The 19,229-nt window shown below is 35.6% G+C and overlaps 1 protein-coding gene across 1 annotated transcript in view; it reads right to left on the reverse strand.

Annotated features, from left to right (window-relative positions):
* The window catches only part of GRID2 (glutamate ionotropic receptor delta type subunit 2), a 1,602,175-nt gene that overhangs the window by 327,764 nt on the left and 1,255,182 nt on the right, over window positions 1-19,229 (reverse strand). The window lies entirely within an intron of this gene.

Here is a 19,229-nt window from a genome sequence, read left to right on the forward strand (position 1 = left end):
CAAAGCCATCATTAACACAATAGCAAAGATAAAACTTATTCTAAACAATTCTTCCTGAGAAAATATTTCCAAGAAATTCAATATATTATTACCGAGTAAATTATTAGGTTATTAAAGACATTCAACATGGCATTTCATCCTTGGTTTAGACTTCTCTGCATCAAAATTTATATTATTAGGTTCTATATATATTAGAGTTTATTAGAGCTTTCATGGCACGAAGCTATAGCATCATACACCAGAAATTTCTACCATAATTTTATTTTTTAAACCTCAGAAACATTTTAGTAAACAATTAGATTAAGGAGACAAATACTCTTCTTGGAGCAATAACCATTCTTCTCAGAGTGTGCCTTAAATGCTCAGTATTTAGCAATCAAAATCATAGCATATGCTATTTGGCTTATATAATAAGGCACATAGAATTGCAGTAAAAGCACAGAACTAATGACTTCACATTTAAATTCTATGATGTAAAAAATATTTAAATATCTAAACTATGCATGTTGTTTGAAATAATGATCTATAGCTGTGACTAAACTTGCAGAAAGCTTCTTTCAGACAAACACAAACAATAGTAAATTGTTGAATATTTTCACTGTTCTTTTTTTGTTATTGTTTAATGAAAGAATGTAGAAATTGGTTTTAATGCTTTCGGAAGAAAAAAGACATGAAAAGTAACATGCCTAGTGGAATGCTAAATCAACTCAGATACATCTAGCTTCTGAAGTAATAACAGCTACAAAGATACTCTACCTAAAGTTAAGCTGTGTGTGTTTGTATGTGTGTGTGTGTGTATCAGCTCATCCATATATTTTGATGCTGCTGCTGCTACTGCTGCTGCTAAGTCATTTCAGTTGTGTCCGACTCTGTGCAACCCCATAGACAGCAGCCCACCAGGCTCCCCCATCTCTGGGATTCTCCAAGCAAGAATACTGGAGTGAGTTGCCATTTCCTTCTCCAATGCATGAAAGTGAAAAGTGAAAGTGAAGCCACTCAGTCATGTCCGACTCTCAGCAACCCCATGGACTATAGCCTACCAGGCTCCTCCATCCATGGGATTTTCCAGGCAAGAGTACTGGAGTAGGGTGCCATTGCCTTCTCCGATATTTTGATGCTAGGCCCTGTGATAAGTATTAGAATAACTTCTCTCATTTAATCCTTACAATGAGTTATGAATTACATGTTTTCTTATCCATTCCACAGATGAAGAAACTAAAACTTCAAGAATTTAAGTAACTTATTTCAGTCCTCACACTCACGAAGTTTTCAGAAGCCAAATATTAAAGCTCTGTTTTTCTTACTCCAAAGCCTGTGCTTATAATCATTTTACCATACTGCAAGAAATCACTCATTTGCCAAATGGCTCATATTGTAGGTAATTAGGATAACTAGTTTTAGGAAAATTTTTACTTTGAAAGAGTTTGAAATTTGCTTTTCTTAATTTTACTATTTACACTGCAACAAGGCTATATTATCATAAGTACTATGAATTTAGGCTTATTAACTGAGAAGTATTAAACTTAGTAACACTATGTGGAAATGAATTTTCAGAGAAATAGTTATTGCTTTCAAGCTCATGTATTTATTTTGCATTGTTTAGTTACTAGGAATCGGGTTTTTTTTCTGAAAGAAATGTAACCAGGATCCTTAGCACTTTAGTCCAATTTTTTCTGAGCTTCAGTTTACCTATTTGTGAAATAAATATAACTGTCTTTAGTATGACTATTGTGAGCTGACTCACTTATCCCAACCTCAGTGGTGAATAAGTAACTCCTCAAGATTCAATTAAATTCTCAGAAAACACATTTCCTTTTTCAGGATATTAAAGTACTGTGGATCAGTAATTTACGAATTGATGCACTAGGGACCCAAAGCACTTTATGAGTCAAAGTAAAAAAAATTTCCATCTAAGGAGGAATTTGCTGAAAACATATTGATTAAATATTTGTAAATGTTCACAAATATTTTGATAATAAATAACTAAATGTTTTACATTTAATGATTATGAATCAGAATAATTACTCTACTGATTTTTAATAATAGATACTTGCACATATCACACAGTAAGTTTCTGTAATGTAATAAAAATATCTAGGGGACACTGTGTTGTGTTTGTTATTTTTTCTTTTGGAGAAGTGAACTGATTATTTTGCATGTGCTAAAATATTTATTAAAAATAATAATTGCCTTTCCTGTTTCTATGAAGAACTTCCTAAATTCTAGTCTACTGTCAAACACTTGGTTATTCTGTGCTCAAGGAGAAATTCCCAGTCACCCTGTGGAGAAGATATTAGAATCATAAAATGGGCTTTTTAAACTGCACAAATGCATTTACAAACACAACACATACCCCAAAACACACACATTTTTCTGTCTCTGGGATTTGTATACAACTTCCTGAGGAAGTGCCTGACTCCAGACTTGTGAATCAGTAATACAGCAGACCATTGTGTTTGTTATTAGTATGTGATATTCTTTACTTCTAATAAAGAAGCTGTACTGTAGCAGAAGAAAAAGCAAGAACCACTGACTCAGAAAGATGTTCCTAAAACTTCTTGAAAAGGTCCAAGTAACCAACAATGCTCAAACAACCATGCCTTTCTTTCTTTCCTTCCCTTTTTGTCTATCATTTGTCTTTGTATTTATGTATCTATGCATGTACGTATGTATGTGTATTTCAACTCACTTGTTCAGTTTCTACAATGACTTCTCCCATCTTTAGCCTCATAAAATATTTAATTTTCTCAGTCCCTCTAACTCTCAGAAGATGACCTCCACTGCTCTTTTACAGAGGACACAGAAGATGCTGGATTAAAATTCATACTTATTTCTATTTCTCAATCTCTATCCCACATCCAGTCTATTTGATTCAAATTTATTTGCTATGGAGAAACTGTCCTCCTATCTAAAGCCAACCCTCTATCAATAAACTTAACAACCATTCCCTTCCATTTCAGTTGCTTAAACATCCATTTATTGGCAATTTCACATTGCTGATCCTCTGTACTTGGGCCCTTTTCTTATTTGAGATCCTCTGCCTTGGCAAGCCCATTCATATCCATTACCCCCATTGATCCCCATCTACACACATGATTTACAAATTTATACTTCTAGATTTAGAGCTGAGCTCTGGAGTCTGGAATAATTTATGTAATTACATAATTGATATTACTATTAGATGTCTCCAAAACACTTTGAATTTAATGTGGCCAAGACCACAACAGAGATATTCAACTCAGATCAGTCCTCTTCCGATGTTTCCTGCTTCAGTGGATATCTTTTCACCTAAGTCTTAAATCCTGGCAGTCTTTCTGTTGAGCAAATCTCATCCTGTTCCCTACCACAGTTTAAAAGCTTTCTGTGGATTTGTACCGCTTATAAGAAAAGAGATTAAAATCTTTAACAAAGTCTATACATCTTTGGATAGACTATCCTCCACCTATCACAACATATTCCTACTGAACCATTTTTCTTTCCAGCACTTCTTTGTGATGCATGATCTTCTTACATGCTGATTACACTGTCTGAATTAATTCTCCTGAAACTTCAAGTGAACTCTTCTTCATATTCATAAACCAGCTCAATTATCACTTCCACAGGGAAGCTATTCATGGGCTGTTTTGACTGGAATAATAATTTTGTTCTTTACACTATCAGGAGTATCACTCATTTACCTAGCAGTTATACCAGTTGTAATTTTACCCATATTTGTATGATTTTTGACCAATGAAATTTTCTATTAGACCAAAAGCCCTGTGAAGGGAGGGACTGTCATTTTAACAAAAAAAATTGGCATATTCTTGTATCCACCTGACCTGCCTCTTGAGAAACCTGTATGCAGGTCAGGAAGCAACAGTTAGAACCGAACATGGAACAACAGACTGGTTCCAAATAGGAAAAGGAGTACGTCAAGGCTGTATATTGTTACCCAGCTTATTAACTTATATGCAGAGTACATCATGAGAAACGCTGGGCTGGAAGAAGCACAAGCTGGAATCAAGATTGCTGGGAGAAATATCAATAACCTCAGATATGCAGATGACACCACCCTTATGGCAGAAAGTGAAAAGGAACTAAAAAGCCTCTTGATGAAAGTGAAAGAGGAGAGTGAAAAAGTTGGCTTAAAGCTCAACATTCAGAAAACTAAGATCATGGTATCTGGTCCCATCACTTCATGGCAAATAGATGAGAAAACAGTGGAACAGTGTCAGACTTTATTTTTTTGAGCTCCAAAATCACTGCAGATGGTGATTGCAACCATGAAATTAAAAGATGCTTACTCCTTGGAAGGAAAGTTATGACCAACCTAGATATTATGACCAACCTAGCATATTAAAAAGCAGAGATATTACTTTGCCAAGAAAGGTCCATCTAGTCAAGGCTATGGTTTTTCCATTGGTCATGTATGGATGTGGGAGTTGGACCGTGAAGAAAGCTGAGCACTGAAGAATTGATGCTTTTGAACTGTGGTGTTGGAGAAGACTCTTGAGAGTCCCATGGACTGCAAGGAGATCCAACCAGTCCATCCTAAAGAAAATCAGTCCTAAATATTCATTGGAAGGGCTGATGCTGAAGCTGAAACTACAATACTTTGGCCACCTGATGTGAAGAGTTGACCTGATGCTGGGAAGGATTGGGGCAGGAGGAGAAGGGGATGACAGAGGATGAGATGGCTGGATGGCATCACCAACTCGATGCACATGAGTTTGGGAGTTGGTGATGGACAGGGAGGCCTGGTGTGCTGTGATTCATAGGGTCGCAAAGAGTCAGATGCAACTGAGTGACTGAACTGAACAGTATCCAGCACACTTATTTGGCATAGATTCATCATCAATAAGTTCTTCCTTCATATATGAAGGAAGGTGTAACATTTACTAGATATTTTAACCAGTTCTTATAAGTTTTCTATTTCTCAGCATAACTGACAAAGAGGGGATGTTACAGAATAAAAATAAAATGGTAATATAAGAACATACTGTTTGATAGAAGTGATAGATTTATATCTTAATTATTTCAATAATTAAAATCAGGTTCCTGCTTTATCAATATACTTATGTTTATGTTATTTACCATTAGCTAAGGTAGAGTCTACTAGGGCAGGTTCAATATATTACAAACTATTATTATATGTCAAGTATTTAATGTAAAAGTGCTTATCTGAATTTTGATAAGATCTAGCACTAAAACTATTGTAGAATATAAATATTTTTCAACTGTTCTAATTACACAGTTGTAGCATTTACCTTGACAGGAAATAGAAGATTTACATTATTCTAGTCATATAAAGAGATGGATGGATAATACAATGAAAGTGAAGTAAAAGAGTTAGTTGCTCAGTCATGTCTGACTCTTTGCGACCACATGAACTGTAGCCTGCCAGGCTTCTCTGTCCATGGAATTCTCCAGGCAATAAAACTGGAGTGGGTAGCCATTTCCTTTTCCAAGGGATCTTCCCAACCCAGGGGTGGAACCCAGGTCTCCCACATTGCAGGCAGATTCTTTACTGTCTGAGCCACCTACAAAGCCCTGGATAATACAATGGGACGTGCCTAATAGCCATAGGCTCATTGACTTTCAGAAACTTACACACAAAGTATTGAAATAGATTTACTCTAAGTTTAATTTGAAATAAATGAGCATATCCAACAAATAGTCATGTAGTTTATGCTTGAACATAATGCTAAGGACATTATACTACTAATACCAATAGCTATACATTTATGTAATGTTTACTATATATCTAGTGCCATGTTACATGCTCCACATACATTATATTATTTAATATTCTAACAAGCCCAATTATGAAGATGAAAAATTTACATTTGAAATATTCTAATTAATATAACATATTGATTTTATTATGAACTGATATATATTTCTCTGTATCCTCTATTAAGTATGTCTCTGATACATCACATTATAAATCTAAATATCTCCCTCTATGACAATGTTTCAAATACTTAGAGAACACTAGTTTATTCTCTACTTAGAAAAGTTACTTTAAAATAAAAATAATTTGTTTATTCAATCACCAAGGGAACTTTTCATGCAAAGATGGACTTAGACTAAACTTAGTAATGCTCAAAATTCTCCAAGCCAGGCTTCAGCAATACGTGAACCGTGAACTTCCTGATGTTCAAGCTGGTTTTAGAAAAGGCAGAGGAACCAGAGATCAAATTGCCAACATCCGCTGTATCATGGAAAAAGCAAGAGAGTTCCAGAAAAACACCTATTTCTGCTTTATTGACTATGCCAAAGCCTTTGACTGTGTGGATCACAATAAACTGTGGACAATTCTGAAAGAGATGGGAATATCAGACCACCTGACCTGCCTCTTGAGAAATCTGTATGCAGGTCAGGAAGCAACAGTTAGAACTGGGCATGGAACAACAGACTGGTTCCAAATAGGAAAAGGAGTATGTCAAGGCTGTATATTATCACCCTGCTTATTTAACTTCTATGCAGAGTACATCATGAGAAACGCTGGACTGGAAGAAGCACAAGCTGGAATCAAGATTGCCGGGAGAAATATCAATAACCTCAGATGTGCAGATGACACCACCCTTATGGTAGAAAGTGAAGAGGAACTAAAAAGCCTCTTGATGAAAGTGAAAGTGGAGAGTGAAAAATTGGCTTAAAGCTCAACATTCAGAAAACGAAGATCATGGCATCTGGTCCCATCATTTCATGGGAAATAGATAGGGAAACAGTGGAAACAGTGTCAGACTTTATTTTTGGGCTCCCAAATCACTGCAGATGGTGACTGCAGCCATGAGATTAAAAGACGCTTACTCCTTGGAAGGAAAGTTATGACCAACCTAGATAGCATATTCAAAAGCAGAGACATTACTTTGCCAACAAAAGTCCGTCTAGTCAAGGCTATGGTTTTTCCTGTGGTCATATATGGATGTGAGAGTTGGACTGTGAAGAAGGCTGAACGCCAAGGAATTGATGCTTTTGAACTGTTGTGTTGGAAAAGACTCTTGAGAGTCCCTTGGACTTCAAGGAGATCCAACCAGTCCATTCTGAAGGAGATCAGCCTTGGGATTTCTTTGGAAGGAATGATGCTGAAGCTGAAACTCCAGTACTTTTCCACCTCATGAATAGAGTTGACTCATTGGAAAAGACTCTGATGCTGGGGGGGATGGGGGGCAGGAGGAGAAAGGGATGAGAGGATGAGATGGCTGGATGGAATCACTGACTCAATGGACATGAGTCTGAGTGAACTCCAGGAGTTGGTGATGGACAGGGAGGCCTGGCGTGCTGCGATTCATGGGGTCACAAAGAGTTGGACATGACTGAGCGACTGAACTGAACTGAGGATTAAATAAAAATTATTGATCTTAAAATTATAAAATATTTTAAAACAAAATACTGTTATCAGAAGTCTTCAGAAATCCTATGCAGTTGACTTAGAAACAAAATTTTTAATTTTACATTGGTTATGGGGTTCTTGAGGCAAAATACTGAAGTGATTTGCCATTCTCTCCTCCAATAGACCCCCTTTTGCCAGAACTCTCCACTATGACACATTCATTTTGGATGGCCCTGCATGCCATGCCTCGTAACTGCACTGAGTTATACAAGGCGCTTACCACTACAAGGGTGTGATCCATGTTGAATTTTATATTTGTCTTCCACCAATTTCATTCTTTGGTTCTTTTGATCTTCACATCCTTCTAAAACATTTGGAATCTTTACTATCAACAATTACATCACCTTTTCCTGCTCATTTTGCCTCATTTAGAAGTTTGAGAAGCAGGCTTTTACTTTTTTATCTACATTACTAGCAAAATACTTATGAAGAGTATGTGGGCAAGTTCAAAGTATTGAAACTTGCCTCTGCAGTGCTACCCACTTTGACAATAGTTCATTAGTTAACACTTCAGATACGATTTTTTTAGTCATCTACAAGTATTTTTACTCTACTGTCATCCAGTCAATTTTCTCTATATAGTTTTTAAGTGCTTTGTAAAAGGCATTATTGAACTCAAAATATATGAGTAATCATATTCATTTTATGAATAGCTAATACCACCAAAAAAGAAAATGAACTGCTTACTTCATTGCCACCTATAACACATCTGATTAATAACCCATTCCATAAATATATCAGAAAATAAAATCAAATTCATTGCTCTGTGAGAATGAATTTTCTTTTCTAATTTTGAATATGTCAATCTCCAATGATGTAACAGCTCTCTTTTTCTTGTTTTGCACATATTATCTGTAGTAACTTGTATATCACCTCAGGAAATGCATTTATTCCCTTAGGATATCATTCATTTAGACTTGGAAACTTGAACCATTAAAAGTGCCTTAATTAAAGACTTTTGGACTGCAAGGAGATCTAACCAGTCAATCCTAAAGGAAATCAGTCCTGAATATTCATTGGAAGGACTGAGGCTGAAGCAGAAACTGCAATACTTTCGCCACCTGAAGCGAAAAACTGACTCATTGGAAAAGACCCTGATGCTGGGGAAGATTGAAGGCAGAAGGACAAGCGGACAACAGAGAATGAGATGGTTGGATGGCATCACTGACTCAATGGACATGAGTTTGAGTAAACTCCGGGAGTTGGTGATGGACAGGGAAGTCTGGCGTGTTGCAGTGCATGGGATGGCAAAGAGCTGGACACGACTGAGCAACTGAACTGAACTGAATTGAAAGGTGCCTTCAATTCCTTTAAGTATTTTCCACTATCATTCTTCTTTTTTTTGCTGCCCTGCATGGCATGTGGGATCTTAGCTCCTAACCAGAGATCAAACCTGCACTCTGCTTTGGAAGCATGGAGTCTGAACCACTGAACCGTCTGGGAAGTTCCTCCCCCTATTCTCTCATTTTCACCTTAAAGATTTTTTTTGCACAAAGTGGAAGAAAAATCATTATTGAAGAGCTTTAGCACATATTTAACAAGCTGCTAGGTCTATCCTGCCTATTCAACTTCTTAAATCATACATTTTTTATCCTACTCTCCACAAGAATGAACTGTTCATAGATTTTTAAAAATTTCTTGACAGTTTTCTTAAACATTGTTTTATATTCTTTGGTCTTGAAATAATATTCTAATGTAAAAATTTCAGACTTGCTTGGGAGAAAATAGGCATTGAAGAAATGCTAAAGAGGATGAAAAGAAGGGTTGGAGAGGGAAGGAAGGAGGGGAAAGAAAGGTGGCAGAGAAGAAAGAAACAATGTATTCAAGTCTTAACCTTTATTTAATGATATACGCCATGGCTTTGGGCAAGTGGACAAACCTTCATCATTTCAGATTACTCATCTGTGTAAAGAATAGATTGAATTGGTAATATAAGAGCCTTTCTAACTTTGAAATTTTAATTCTAAAAATCATTTATGAGACCTTATAGTCATTTTCTGCTAATATGAGAATATAAACACTCTTGTTCTAAACACTTTAAAGACCTTAAAGTTTCAACCGGTCTTTCTTAGTAAATACAATATGTCAGTTGTCACTGCCCTTACAAAAAAACAAAACATAATTACTGGGGGAAAAAAACAATCAAACTGTCAGAGTAATCACAAATGATTAATTTTCTCAATGTCAAGACTTTATGTATTTCTTTGAAAGAAACAAATAAGTTTTCACATGTCACTGTTATATATTAATATTTCAGTTTCAATCATATTAATAAAAACATAGTACAATATCCATTACTTTTCAAATATCCTACTGGAAGTGAATAAATATCCAGGCAAAACCAATGAGATTGTCATTAAAGTAACTTTCATTCTAAAATTAAGATTATACTTAAAAATTCTAGAGAATTTTTAAAGAACAAAATAAAGAAAACAGTCAGATCCCAAAGGATGATTACTATTGTAACTCCCTTAATGTTTTTATATATTTACTTTTACACTTCTATGCTTGGACAGCAAGGATATCAAACCAGTCAATCCTAAAGGAAATCAACCCTGAATACTCATTGGAAGGACTGATGCTGAAGCTGAAGCTCCAATACTTTGGCTACCTGAGGTGAACATCTGACTCATTGGAAAAGACCTTGATGCTGGAAAAGATTGAAGGCAGAAGGAGAAGAGGGTGACATAGGATGAGACAGTTGGATGGCATCACTGATGCAACAGACATGAACTTGGGCCAACTCCAGGAGTGGTGAGGGACAGGGAGGCATGGCCTGTTGCAGTCATGGAGTCGCAGAGTTGGACACGACTTTCGACTGAACAACCACACTTCTATGCAGAGTATTTGCAAGCTCACTGAAAAAATGGTATTGATTTTTGTTTTTTGAAGTATGTTGATTTACAACATTTTATTAGTTTTAGGTATATAGCATAGTGATCATGTTTATAGATTATACTCCATTAAAAGTTATTACAAAATAATGACTATAATTCTCCATGCTATACAGCATATCCTTGTTGCTTATCTATTTTATCATACTACTTTCTATTTCTTAACCTGATACCCATATCTTGCTCTTCCCTTCTTCCCTTTCTCTATAACAACTAGTATATTTTTTATATCTGTCTGTTTCTTTTTGCTGTATACATTAATTTAATATTTTAGATTCTACATATTAGTGATAACATACAGTATTTATTTTTCTCTGACTTACTTCACTAAGCATGATATTCTCTAGTTCCATCCATGTTGCTGCAAATGGCATAATTTCATTCCTTTTTATGGCTGAATAATATTTAGAATGGTATTAATTTGGTTATAGCTTAGAGCATTATAAGGGAACTAATAATCCAACTAAGACAAGTACTAAGAATATTTTGTTATTGCATTATTACACTATAGCTACTAATATTTAACATCTATATAGTAGTAGCTATATTAGCTATACTAGCTATATTAGTAGTAGCTACATTATACTATAGCTACTACTATTTAACATCAATACAGTGCTTGTGTGTGTGCTAAGTTGCTTCAGTCGTGTCCAACTCTTTGCAAACCTCTGGATTGTAGCCTGTCCATGGGATTCTCCAGGCAAGAATACTGGAGTCGGTTGTCATTCCCTTCTCCAGGGGATCTTCCTGACCCAAGGATTGAACCCAGGTCTCCTGTACTGCAGGTGGATTCTTTACCGTCTGATCCACCAGGGAAACCATTATATAGTACTGCTGCTGCTGCTACTGCATCTCTTCAGTCGAGTCCCACTCTGTGCGACCCCATAGACAGCAGCCCACCAGGCTCCCCCGTCCCTGGGATTCTCCAGGCAAGAACACTGGAGTGGGTTGCCATTTCCTTCTCCAATGCATGAAAGTGAAAAGTGAAAGTGAAGTCGTTCAGTTGTGTCCAACTTTTAGCGACCCCATGACCGCAGCCCACCAGGCTCCTCCGTCCATGGGAGTTTCCAGGCAAGAGTACTGGAGTGGGTTGCCATTTGCCTTCTCCATTATATACTGCTGCTGCTAGTAAGCACTAAATAAATTGCTAAGATGGGGCAGTACTGGGATAGTAATGAGCTAAAACTAGTCAATCTTAAAGGAAATCAGCCCTTTAGAAGTACTAATATTCGGGCTGAAACTCCAATACTTTGGCCACCTGATGGGAAGAACTTACTCATTGGAAAAGACCCTCATGCTGGGAAAGACTGAAGGCAGAAAGAAAGGAGGGTGACAGAGGATGAGATGGTTGGATGGCAGGTTGTCTCCACAGTCTATGTGTTGTGAACATAATCACTTCCCTCTTCAAACAATGAGCTCACTCCCTCAGTGCTGCTCTAGAAGAATGTCCAATTTCTCTCCTGATTTGAAATGACTTTTAACATATGCTTAATTCATACAATCACACACACACACACACACACACACATATGTTCTGGGACTTCTTTTTTACTGGTCCAATTTCATACAATTTTAATTTTTTTATCTTTATGTCAATATTGTCAATATCTACAGTTCATGAGTTTCTTGCTTTCTGTTGTTTTTACCTTCAGGTTTATTTAAGCTAAAGCTATGTAAATATATCTTCCAATGTATTTTAAATGACTCTCATAAATTCATAAAGTCACTTTGGAACTCTGAATGGATTCAAAGATAATTTACTTTGGTCAAAAATATTTTAATAGTCTTTGGATCTAAGAACATTATATTTTTCTATTTATTCTAGTCTATTCAAGTCTATTTTTTCTCTTTTAGAGCACAACCATATATATTATTTTAAAATAACAGTGATATTCTGCAGACAGAACCACAAATTGAGGAAATTTAACATCAGTAACATACTTTAATCTGCAGTCCATGTTACAACTTTGTCATTGGTCCTAATACTGTCCCATATTAGCGATTCAGTTCAGAATCATGTCTTGTGTTTAGTAGTTGTCTCTTAGTCTCCCTTAATATGGAGCAGCAGTGGAGGATCTATTCTCTAAAGAACTGGTTGAGTTCACCTGTGAACCACTCTAGGCAAGATCCTTGTGTATGAGACAATTCCTTGATAACTTTCGTATACATTGGTCTAAGTTCTCTTTTATTTGACTGGTTTAGCTGATATGTTGTCTCTTTTGCTGATATTTTCTAAGAACCAAGATTTAATTTATTAATTTAATTTGCTTAAAAATTTATTTGCCTTATTACTTTCTCCTTTTATTTTTATCTTCCTTATATCTTCTGTTAAAATTTGTTGCACACTTTTTAGCTTTTTAAAAAATTTATTTTTAATTGGTGGATAATTGCTCTACAATGTTGTGTTGGTTTCTGCCATATATAAACATGAATCGGCTTTAGGCATTTTTTAAAATTTTATTTATTTTAAAAATTTTTTAGCTTTTGAAGAAGGAATTAAATATGTTTATTTCCATTTTTTAATTTTTATTGATACAGGTTTTTAAGACTATAAATAATTCCTTATAGATTCAGATATGTAGTGATTTATTTCTAATTAATTATTTATTTTTGCTGCTCTCAGTCTTCGTTGCTGCATGCAGGCTTTCTCTAGTTGTGGTGTGCATGCTTCTCATTGCGGTGGCTTCTCTTGTTGCAGAGCACCAGCTCTAGGCATGCGAGTTTCAGGAGTTGTAGCAAAAGGGCTTAGTTGTTGTGAGACAGGTGGGATCTTCCTGGATCAGGGGTCAAACCTGTGTCCCCTGCGTTGGCCTGTGTAGATCCCCTGTGTAGATTCTTAAGCATTGGACCACCAGGGATGTCCTGTAGTGTTTTCATTACCACTACTTTAAAAAAGTCAGCAATATATATATTTGTATCTCTCCTTTCTCTTCAAGAGTTGTTTAATAGAAGACTTCATTAATTTCAGATGGAAAGATTTTTTAAATTTTGTTTTTTTTTCTAGTTTTATTGTATTTGGATCAGAGAAAGTTATTTGTAATATATCCTCCTCAATGGACCTTAATGGTGTTTTCCATGAGACCTAATCTATTACTGATTTTTGTTAATTTTTCATGTTTGCTTGAGAAAACAGTGTATTATCAGGATGTTACGTTTGATATATATACAAAAATGTATTAATATTTCATTGTTTATGTTATTTATTATTGTTTGAATTGTGTTATATTTACTGTGTTTTTCTCTGTAATGTGTTTTTGATGTTTTTTAACTTTTAAAAAGATCTGTACTTTTGTTATAGTGGTTAACTTTATATTTATACCTTTTATAGTACCTTTACTACTTTTCTTTCCTGCTTAACCTTTTTTCTCTAAGTTTTAAATGAAATAGGTGACTCATACTATAGTTAATAATGATATTCTATTTTCCCCTTTCTTTCCTTTTTCTCCCAGTGTTTAATAAAGCCATTGTTTCACTTTTATAACATATGACGATTTCACATTATCATTTAACCCACATTTCTAACCTTGTTTTAGCATCAGTTTTACAGTCTTAAATGTACTAAAGGATCATGATTAGTCATTTCACTAAGTTTCTCCTGTTATTTCTTGGTCAAAAGAAGCTCATACTCTGCTAGTTTCATTTCGAGGGGCTCATGTGTCCACTTTTCTCTTAGCACTTGTTTGTTTGAAACTGTTTTCTCTGTAGACATGACGGAGATCTTGAATGGATATAGGATCTCTGGCTAGCACTTAAAAAACAAAATTCTTGATAGTGCTTCTCTAGTGCTAGCTTGCTTTGTGTGTAGCTCCTGAGAAGTCTGATGGTGATTTAACTTTTTACCATTAAAAACAGTTTGATCCTTTTGCGTTGAGGATTTTTTTCTTTGTCTTTTAAGTTTAATAATTTTTACTAAGCTATAGTTCAGAGTTTATTGTCCTGAATTAGTCTTTCTAGGAATATTAAGTACATTTGTTTCATTTTCCAGAAGTTACCTTAGATTATAGATTTAAACATTAATTGTATCATTGTGTGTTTTGCTTCTTTAGAGACTTCAAATACATGTTATATTTTTGGCCTATTTTTCATTTTGTTTCTTTCACTCTGAACCTTTTGCTTCTTTAATTTTAATTATTTTCTTTATTATTCTTCAGTGTAATTTAATTTAATCTCCTTTGAGCAATTTGTAATTCATGTCCTATACTTTTTGTCTTTTGTTTTTCAAAACATATCCTGAGATTTATTGGATTTCTTTGTCATTTGACCATTTCCATGATTAGCTTTTGAATTTATGATTCTGTTAGATTTTCTTTTTAAAACATTTCAAATGGCTATTTGAGGCATTAACTTCAGTTGGAAGTGTTATGTTATAATTTTATTTTGCTCTATGGTTTGTCTTATGTGAGGAAAACGTTAACCAGCTTTAAAAATACATTGACATACTTTCTTTTCTTCTTAGAGTAGCTCTGAATAGAACTTGTCTAATTATTTTTCTATTCCTGGATAACCTGTAGACAAGATTCCTTGTTCAATAGAGCTCCCTTCTCTCAGTGCAGTAACAAGTGCTTTTTTTACTGGAGGATTTTGTGGGTGGGTGGCAGGCGGGTGGTATGTACTGTTTCTGCTTAGTTTTTACAGAATTCTTAACTTTGCTCTTTAATGGCCTTCTACCTTCACTACCATGGCTTCATGGAGCACATGTCTTCCCTCTTCACTCCTGCTGCTCCAGAAGTAAAGCCTTCCTGAGGGTACTGTCCTGGTGCACTTTCTTTTAAGTCCCTTTCCCTCGGCCAGTGTTGTGGATCACCAAGTTTCAGATTTGTTTTCTGCACATTAACACTTGGTATTAAACTTTCTCTTTCTGAAAGTTATTTTAGCTCTGCTTCTTGCAAGTTCTCTGCTTCCTTTTCTTCTTTCTTAAGAAATCACTTATGCCTTCCTTCCTCTCTCTTCTCATCCATAGACTTGCAATTTCACTTGGGACTTCACTGTTAGCTCTGTTGGAATTTGATACTTACTTATTTGTAAGTTAAACATTTCCCAGATTTTAGTTGTTAAAAACATGAGAAAAGATAATTTCTAACTTGAATTTCCAAAGAAATGTGGAAATTTGTCAGGTAAGTTAAATCATATGAGTCCATTTAGCTCAACATGGAAGATAGGCCAAGGTAAAGGAAAAAAAAAAACCAGAAAAACATATATTTCCGCACTGGAGTAAGACTGCCATCTATAAAACATAGAAAAGCAAAATTAAGGTGAAAAATAAGTAAATTTAAAACAGCAAACTAGAGAAAAAAGTGAAAATGAAAGTGTTAGTCTCTCAGTCGTGTCCGACTCTTTGCGACCCCATAGACTATAGCCCACCAGGCTCCTCTGTCCATGGGATTTCCCAGGCAAGAATATTGGAGTGAGTAGCTATGCCCACCTCCAGAGGATCTCCCCAACCAAGGGATTGAGCCCAGGTCTCCTGCATCACAGGCAGATTCTTTACCGTTTGAGCCACTAGGGAATTATATTATAAAAACAGTACACAAATACATTTTCATTTTTAAATTATATAAAACCAGTCTACTTCTTATAAGTGAAAGGAATGCTCAAAATATCACTGACTTAAATGTCAATATAAACCAAGTTCCATGGCTGACAGTTCCAGGCTGATAAAGCTTCTAGTGTTAGAAATCAGACTTAGATTCTCTCGTTCTGCTGCTCAACACAAATGTTCCAACTCATGCTTTAAGATGGCTCTTTAATCTACAGCCATTCCACTGACATTCCAACAAGGAAGAAAAGAGGATCAGAATAAGAACAAAAATCCTCTCTTTAAAAACATACCCAGAAGCTTTTCTTGAAACTTCGTTTTAATTCTCATTGATTAGAACGTAGTCACATGACCACACTAGATCAGGAGAGAAGCAAAGAAATGTATACTGTGGGCAGTCTGTATTTGGCTGTAATTCAGGAGCTATGTTTCTGAGACAGGAGGGAAAAAATACTTAAGGACAATGTCTTTCCCACACCTTCACATAGATAACCATTGTTCTGAGATTGATGCATGTCCTTTTAGATTCTTTTCTATTTCACATATATATATATATATGTATACATATTTTTTCCAGTATTTGATCAAACTTTACATAATATTATATAATATCTTTGAGTAACACACACAAACACACACACAGAGCTATTCAGTCTTTCTAAAGTCTGCGCAGTGTTTAAAGCAACAGCTATTTTTGTCACCTTTGAATTTTCAGCACATAAATAACAGATGGTCGGAACTCAATATGATTATGATTATGATGGTATTCTGATAAATTTAATCATTTTCCCTTGAAGAACTTTCAGAATGTTTCCTTTTTCTTGCCTCTTATAAGCAACAGAATTTGATCTTGCAATTTGGATTATATTCAATTGAAAATTGTTTCTTGGAACTTACCCCACTAATTCTAGAAATTAATATTTTTCATTATTTCTATAGATGTTTTGTCTCTGACACCACCACTGTGACAAAACAGTATTATTAATTTAGTTTTCATGTCGTTGTTAGTCTTACTTCTAAGCCTCTTCCCAGAAGCCACAGGCATCCCTTACAGCTCTCTTTCTTCAAACCCCTACCCTCTATCATGCATATTCACATAATTATATAATTTTCAAGTCCCTCTAGCAATAGTTTAGCTTTCACTAGTCTGTCTATATTATCTATTTATCTATGTGTACCTGTGTGTGTGTAGCATTTTTACCTGAGTTCATGACATTTTCCCTCACTTGGAGCTTTATCCCTCATTTCTCTGTTTTCTGTATTTCTTATGTAGTACTTATCCCTATTTTAATCTTCTCAATTATAAAATTCTCGAGCTAAGAGCTTTTATTTCATAGTGTTCTGTCTCCCTAAATATTTCTTCACACTGCTTTGCTCACAGTAGAATTCCAAAACAAGTTTGTTGACTTACTTGCTCTTTGCTGAGTGGTGAGAGAAACAAGTATTTTTATAAAACCCTAAATTGTGAAAGAAAAGGAATAGATTTCAAGGCTGTCTACTGCTTGAAGAGGGCTCTGTCACTATGAAGAAGTCATTGACTTTGTAGGTTTTTCCATATCAAGCTATCAGCCAGGTCCTCTGACCTTAGTAGTCCAGATGCTAATGTTTTCAGCTCACATAGGTGGGGTGAACCTCCACATCCACTAGCTGTACAACCCTGTACAGGGGAATCACCACCCTCCTTGTACAGAGGACAATCTGAGGTTCAGAGAAAGTGAGTAGCTTGCCAAAGCTTATAGGTGAGCAACTGGCAGAATTGACCATACTTATCACACTGTACTTGCTATGTCTGATAAACTTTTGCTTTTATGGTTTCTGTATTATCTCTTTCTACTAATCACTTACCCAAAAATTATTCATTGCTCCATTTTTTTCTTCTTTTGGCATGTGTGTGGTTTTAATCCTTACTCTTATTTTTCAACTTCTGATCTGCCCTGAAGCAATACCCACTTTGGGGAAGTAACCAGGAGGAAGAGATCAACAGACACGATGGAGCATGTACATGTGTATGAATGAGCAAGAAGGCATTGTGGGCAATTTTAAGACTTTGAATACCCACTTCCCCCTAATAAGGTGGAAAACCTTTGGAGGCTTTTAGGGAGAGTGTGGTATGATCTGATTGACATTAGGGAAAAAAAGAATCACTTTGACTGCTGTATTGAAAATGGATTACAGAAGGAAAAAGCTGTAGTCTGGTAGATAGTTAAGAGGCTCTGGAAGTAGCCCTAAAGAGATGAAATAATGGTTTGCATCACTGGGTATTAGTGGAGTAGTAAGAAATGATCATATAGGATTTACTATAGATTTATGGCCAGAGAAAATTGTTGATGCAGAGTATAAGGTATAATGGAGGAAAGAGAAGTCAAGGATAATTCAAAGATTTTTTTACTAACTTGGAGATTGGAATTTTGCTTACATAAACTATGAGAACCATACACTATGACAGGGAAGGCTGTGGGCATGTTGGGTGGTGGTGAAATCAGGAATTCAGTTTTGAACATGTTACCTTTGAGGTGTCCATTAGACATTAAGAGGAAATGCTGAGTAGTACTAAGAAATGTGGAAGTTCCCACGTGGTGCAGTGGTAAATAATCTGCCTGCTAATGCAGGAGACATGAGAGACAGTGGTTCAGTCCCTGAGTTGAGAAGATTTCCTAAAGGAGGAAATGGCTACCCACTCCAGTAATCTTGCCTGGAGAATTTCATAGACAAAGGAGCCTGGCAGGCTACGGTCCATGGGGTGGCAAAGAGTCAGACACGACTGAGCAACTGGGCACGGAGGCATGCACTAAGAACTGTGTCTGTAATTCCGCTGGGATGAAGAAACACTTTTAAAATTTGTCTACTTATAAATAAATCCTTGAGACTGGATGACTTTATCAGAAGTTGAAGCGTAGACAGTGAGAAAAGTGTTGGATATGTGTTGGATCTCTCTTCCCCTTCTAATTCTTACCAAGCTACTTAGCTTTTAGAAAACAAGAACTGTGTGTTGTATAGTTTATGTGTTCCCCACAATGCCGGCTACACATTAGGTCCCAATAAATTCTTACTGAATGCCAAATGGGAAGCAAGCTACAAGTTAGTTATTTGTAAATTGCTGTGTTTCAGGCATTATTCTGCAGCATTAAAAGAGATTTAAAAATACTAGTATTTCTGCAGTTCTCAAGAGGAATGCTACCATCTTCAAAGAAGACTTTTTAATTATGTAGAGAGACTTTTTAAAAAAAAACTTTCTGAGAAGTCATGTTAAGTCTGTTTGTGAACAGAGCATATAGAAGCAATCTCTACCTGAAATGCCGAAACTGTAAATCCACATTTCAGTAAAATGCAAACCAAGGATAATGACCAAAGTTGAATGAATTTTAATTTTCATTACTGTAAACTTTTCAATCATTCTAGAAATCACTTGAGACTGCTCTTT

Source organism: Bos javanicus, chromosome 6, assembly GCF_032452875.1.
Source record: "Bos javanicus breed banteng chromosome 6, ARS-OSU_banteng_1.0, whole genome shotgun sequence".
Taxonomy (NCBI): domain Eukaryota; kingdom Metazoa; phylum Chordata; class Mammalia; order Artiodactyla; family Bovidae; genus Bos; species Bos javanicus.